Source organism: Arachis ipaensis, chromosome B3, assembly GCF_059453495.1.
Source record: "Arachis ipaensis isolate K30076 ecotype BB chromosome B3, ASM5945349v1, whole genome shotgun sequence".
In the NCBI taxonomy this organism is placed as follows: Eukaryota; Viridiplantae; Streptophyta; class Magnoliopsida; order Fabales; family Fabaceae; genus Arachis; species Arachis ipaensis.
In genome coordinates this window covers 98,491,547-98,497,546 of record NC_142438.1, presented here as the reverse complement: position 1 = coordinate 98,497,546, position 6,000 = coordinate 98,491,547, and positions in this window count along the sequence as shown.

Below are 6,000 nucleotides of genomic sequence, written 5' to 3'. Positions count from 1 at the left end.
AGTGTTTTCAGGGTTAATAGGGCAGGAATGGCTTAGAGGATAGAAAGGAAGCATGCAAAAGTGGAAGGAATACAAGAATTGAAGGAATTGCTAAGCTGTCAAGCCTGAAATTTAGATTTCTGTCTTTGTTTAATTTAGTTTCTCTTCTACTTTTATTTGTATTAGCATTCTAGTTTTTATTTCCTCTTGTTACTATGAATTCTCACCCCTTTGGCTATGAGTTTGGTAACAATTATGTTGTAGGAAATGAAAGCTACAATGGGAACATGCATCAAGGCTGGGACAATCAAAGATGGGAGGAGCCACAAGGATTTGATCAACCCTTGTGACATCTAACCTCCACTAATTTACTATGAGCAAGAGCCATTCCAAGGTGCGTACCAAAACAATAGCTATGGTGGGCCCCCTTGTAGTTACCAACAAGCCCCACCATATGCCTATGAACCCCCTCCTCAACATAGCTTTGAACCACCATACTCACAAGCCACCTACTACCAAACACCCTCATATGATCCTAACCCTTATCCCTCATACCAATTACCTTATGAACCATATGAACCATATATGGAGCCACCCCAATTCCAACCTAATTACTTCCAAGAACCACCACCTCCATACACACCTTGTCCATATCCATCAACCCAAGAGGCATATGATCCTAATTATGCAATCTAAGCGGAACAAGTGTCAAGAGATCATCTCAAGGAAACACTGGATCAATTTCAAGCAACCCTTCATCAATTGGAGCAAGTGGGAAACCGGAAATCACACGAAACTCTCATGGCTAAAGAATCTCCACTTGAGAACAATGGATTGAAGTGTGTTGTGCAACAAGTGGAAAAGATGGAGAGTGTTGAACCACCACACCCTTATTACGATGAACCACCCTTATATCATGAACCCTTCCTCCCAAGCAATGAACCTTTATATCGACCCCAATCTTTAATGCATGACACTCTTGGTGTTCTTCTTTAATTGCAAAGAAAGATGCAAAGGGAAGAACTAGAATTCACGGCTACCTTGACCGAGGTAGTAAATCGATTAGCTTTCCAATATTTGGACACTCAAGGAACTCCCATGGCTACATGTGGAGAATCAATAGAAGAGCGTAGCATGAAGGAGACACTAGAAACTCTGGTGGACAATGAGGAACATGATTTTGTATTGGAACAAGTGGAGGAAGCCGTAATAGTCGAAGAGGAAGAAGTGGTCGAAGACTTAGGAGATGTCGAACCTCCATGGAAATCTAGAGTTGTAGAGTATTCCTCCAATAAGATTGAAATTGATGTCAAGGAGGCTAGTGCACAACCTCCATGGCATATTTCTTATGAAGAATTGGATGGGATAGATCAAGAAGCAAGTTCCCTTGGTGATGATGATCATGAATCTAGTCTTCCTAGTGATGAAGCTACATCCGAAAATGAACTCCTTGGGTATGAAAAATCTACTTTGAGTAAGTTTGAGAATGATGTGGAAGTGGAAGTCATTCGGAAAGGATGGACGGGAGTTGAGTTTGCTTTGTCAAGATCGTTGGAGACTTCTCTACCTAGGTTGCCATCTAGTCCTCCACTTGAGTTGGTAAAACTTATCTCTATTCACTTTACTGTCCCACTTGAGTATGGTATTCTTGAAACGGATGGTCAACTTAGGAGGCTTTGTGGCATTAAGTGTAAGAGAAGGATGTTTAGTGGTTGAAGTTGCAAATCAAGGCTCATCAAGCTTGATATTTCAAGAGTTAGATGTAACGGCTCAACTGGTGATAATTTGGTTAGATCTAAAAGAAGAGTTTGGTACTACATTGAGAATTCAGACTGCTTGCCACCCGGTTGGGACAATGGTGATCCACTTCAAGACGGGTGTAGAAACAAGATTTGGGATCCGCGAATATATGAGGATCAATTTTGGGAGTTCAGAGCTTGTGAAGAACTCCATCAAAGCTTGGGGAATTTACTTGGTATTGATAGAGCTTATTGGGAATCCAAGCATTAGTGGCAGTTTCAAGATGAGTTCAAGCTCAAGCCACCATGACAAGGAGCTCACCAAATGTCCAACTTAAGGACAATAACTAAAAGTGCTAGGTGGGAGACAACCCACCATGGTATGATCCTCTTTTTTATTAGTTTTAATTTATTTCTGTCAGTCTTAATTTCCAGTTCTGCATATTTACTTTTATTTTGCATTACAAAAAAAAAAAGAGGGAATCGACACGCAAGCGTCTACGACGCGCACGCGTTGTATGTGTATGCACAAATGAACAGAGAGTTGCGCGAGAGCCGAGCGGGAGGGGTGCTAGGCGCATAGCCAGACCCACGCGTCTGCAATTTTGCCAATTCACGCGTAAGCATCAGCGATGCGTACACATGGAATGAAATATCGGCGTAGTAAGGTAATTGAATAGAGAGATGGGCTGCCACTGTGCTGGAATCACGCATCAGTGTGCACTTTTGGCCACCCACGTGTACGCGTGATGCACACGGGCGCGTTGCACCCTGTTTTTCATTTCTTACTTCTTTCTCTCTCCTTTCTCCTTCTTTCCTCCTCTTTTCTTACTTTCTTCTTCTTCTTCATTTCTCTAACTTCTCATCCTTATTCTCTTTCATTCTATTTTCCTTATTGTATTTTCATACTTCCACTCATTGCATTTTAATTTTGTGCTTGTTTTTATTTTCTTTTCTAAATTTGATACTTTTTCTTCGGTGTTGAATTTTCTTGCTCAACTGTTGAATATCTCTTGCATTATTCCAGTGCTTCATGACTTGTTTTATTCTGATTTGGTATTATTATTCATAAGTCAATGCTAATCTTTTATGATACTTGCATTCCATTTGCATTGATATGCACTTATACTATCTTGCATTACCAACACTCTTTTCCCCATTGTTGCAACTTTTGCACTATTGATATGCCATTTGCTTCTACTATTTTCTCACTTGCATATTATAGCTACCATGTAGCTGAGACCCTCATTATTTGGCATTAACCCACTCATATTTTATTTGTTTTCTTATCTTTATTTCTGGGTTACTTTTCTTCCCTTCTCTCTTCTTTCAGGATGGCCACCGAGAAGGAAAAGGAAGAACTTTTATATGGGGTGACAAACAAGTCCTTACACACATTCTTTGGAGGCACCCATCCACTTGCACATCTTAGCATGCACCGAGGACGGTGCAACTTTTAAGTGTGGGGAGGTTGATACCGACTTCCATGGGTTAGTTATTCCTGTTTCAACACCAATGTTTAATTTTTCTTGTTAAATTAGTTGTTGCATTTACATGTTTGATTGCATGTTTGTTTAATTTTGTGCATGTTCTTCTACCACTACTTGGTTGGAGTGATAAGTTCTTTTTCAAGACCCTTTTTATAGCATTTCACTAATTTAAATTAAAACTTTTTTGTTAAACTTGTTTGAAGATTGTAATTTGGAACATAGTTTATAGCTAAGAACACACAACCTGTGAGATTTTGAGCTTAATTATATGGTTACATTATTTAACCATGATTTATATTCTTGTGTGTTTTCTTCTCTATGATTGCAATCTATAGTTTGTTCCATTCTATATGTCCATTGTTTAGTATATATTCATGCATACATATGATTGAGGCCATCAATTGTTATTAGCTCACTTATCCCAAATAGCCTACCATTTCATTTGCCTTTATTTGTCACTTTGAGCCTTTTTAACCCCCAATTGTTTTATATTACCACATCACTAGCCTTAAGTGGAAAAATAATTAATTACCCCAATTGAATCTTTGGTTAGCTTAAGATAGAGAGTGTGTGTCAACTAAGTGTGGGGAAATGTGGGAACTTGGGTTGATGAGAATGTATTGTGTTTTTACTGACAAATATTGGAAATTTGGGTGCTTACTCATGTGAAATCAGAAAAACCATATGCATTGATATATTATATTTTCGTTTATGATAAATAAAAAAAGAAAAAAAAGAGAAAAGAAAAGAAATAAATGAATAGGGAATAAAAGTCACCCCAATGTTAAGTTCAATAAAAAGATCAATGCATATGTGATGAAATTAAAGAAAATTTGATACATAAGTATGTGAAATATACAAAAGAGGAATTTTGGGTAGCTAGGCATGATTTTAGAATTATATAGAGTATGCGTGTGTGTTAGTTGAGAATTTAGGTTAGTCAAAGATTCAAAGTATAAGTCACTTGGCCATACATGTATCCTCACCCTTACCATAGCCCCATTACAACCTTAAAAAACCCTCATGATGTTTGTATTTGTACATTAAATATTTATTGATTGGTTAGATGAAGAACAAAGTTTTAGAAAGCATGACTAGAGGAGATTAGAGTGAATTAACACTAGATACTTGAGCGATTAGAGTGCATATACACTTCCAGTAAAGGTTCAATCCTTGATTCTGTGTTCCCGGCTTTCATGAACTATCTTCTTACAAGTTTACTTGTCTCTTATTGTATGATTTGAATTAGTGGAATCCAGTTTATGTTTGTCTTGGAGAATTTGTTTACTTTTAACCAAGTAGGCAGAAGTATTTTTGCATGTAATTGCATTCATATAGATAGGTCGCATTTCATAAATTCCACCATTCCTCTTCACTCTTTTAGCTATCTTGAGCTTAGCACGAGGACATGCTAATGTCTAAGTGTGGGGAGATTTGATGCACCACTATTTCGTGGTACATTTTGTACTTAATTGAGTGGATTTTATCCACTAAACTCACACTTATTCATAAAATTCGCATGTTTTACATTTTCCTTCCTAATTTTGTGCTATGATTGAAAACATGCTTCTTTGGCCTTAAATTTGCTAATTTTAATCCTCTCTTATTACCATTCGATGCCGTGATATGTTTGTTAAGTGTTTTTAGGGTTTATAGGGCAGAATAGCTTAGAGGATGGAAAGGAAGCATGCAAAAGTAGAAGGAATACAAGAAATTGAAGGAATTGCTAAGCTGTCAAGCCTGACCTCTTCGTACTAAATTGATCATAACTTGAGCTACAAAGGTCCAAATGAAGCGGTTCTAGTTGCGTTGGAAAGCTAACGTCAGGGGCTTCAAAATGATATGCAATTTACCGTAGTTTCCATGCAGGTAAGTGACGCGCACACGTGCATCACGCGTACGCGTGACCTTGCAAAAGTTCAGCGACACGTACGTGTGGGTGACACGTACGCGTGATAGAGCCACATGCTACATGTATCAGAAAATGCTGGGGGCGATTTCTGGGCTATTTTTTGCCCAATTCCAAGTCCAAAAACACAGATTAGAGACTGCCGAGTGGAGGAATCTGGAGACAACATTCATTCACATAATTTTAGGATTTAGATGTAGTTTTCTAGAGAGAGGCTCTCTCCTCTCTCTAGGTTTTAAGGTTCTTAGCTTTAATTCTTCTCAAATTTAGATTTCTATTTCACTTTGATTTTGTTTTCTTCTACTCTTATTAGTTCTAGCACTTTAGTTTATCTATTTCTCTTGTTGGTTTATTTATTTTCCCAATTTAATTTATGAACTCTTCATGTTAGATTTGATTTTCTATTTAATGCAATTTAAGGTATTTCATATTTAGGATTGCTTTCTTCAATTTATGTTATTGATACTTTCAATTGGTTGTTTGTATTTTATTATCTCTTATTACTTTTCTATGCTTTTATGTTGTGCCTTCCAAGTGTTTGATAAAATGCTTGGTTGGATTTTAAATTAGCTTTTTATGTTCTTAGCTTAGATTGAGTAATTAGAGACTCTTGAATTGTCAAGGTCTCTTGTTGATTGACAATTGAAAGTTGCTAGTTGATTTGAATTCCACTAAATCTAGTTTTTCCTTAGGAGTTGACTAGGACTTGAGGAATCAAATTAATTTATCCACTTAACTTTCCTTCATAGTTAGAGGTTGACTAAGTGGAGCAATAGATGATTCTTGTCACAATTGATGATGATAATAAGGATAGAATTCTAATTATCAATCCTTGCTAGGACTTTTCTTAATTGTCAGTTTATTTCCGTGTCATTTAAATTCC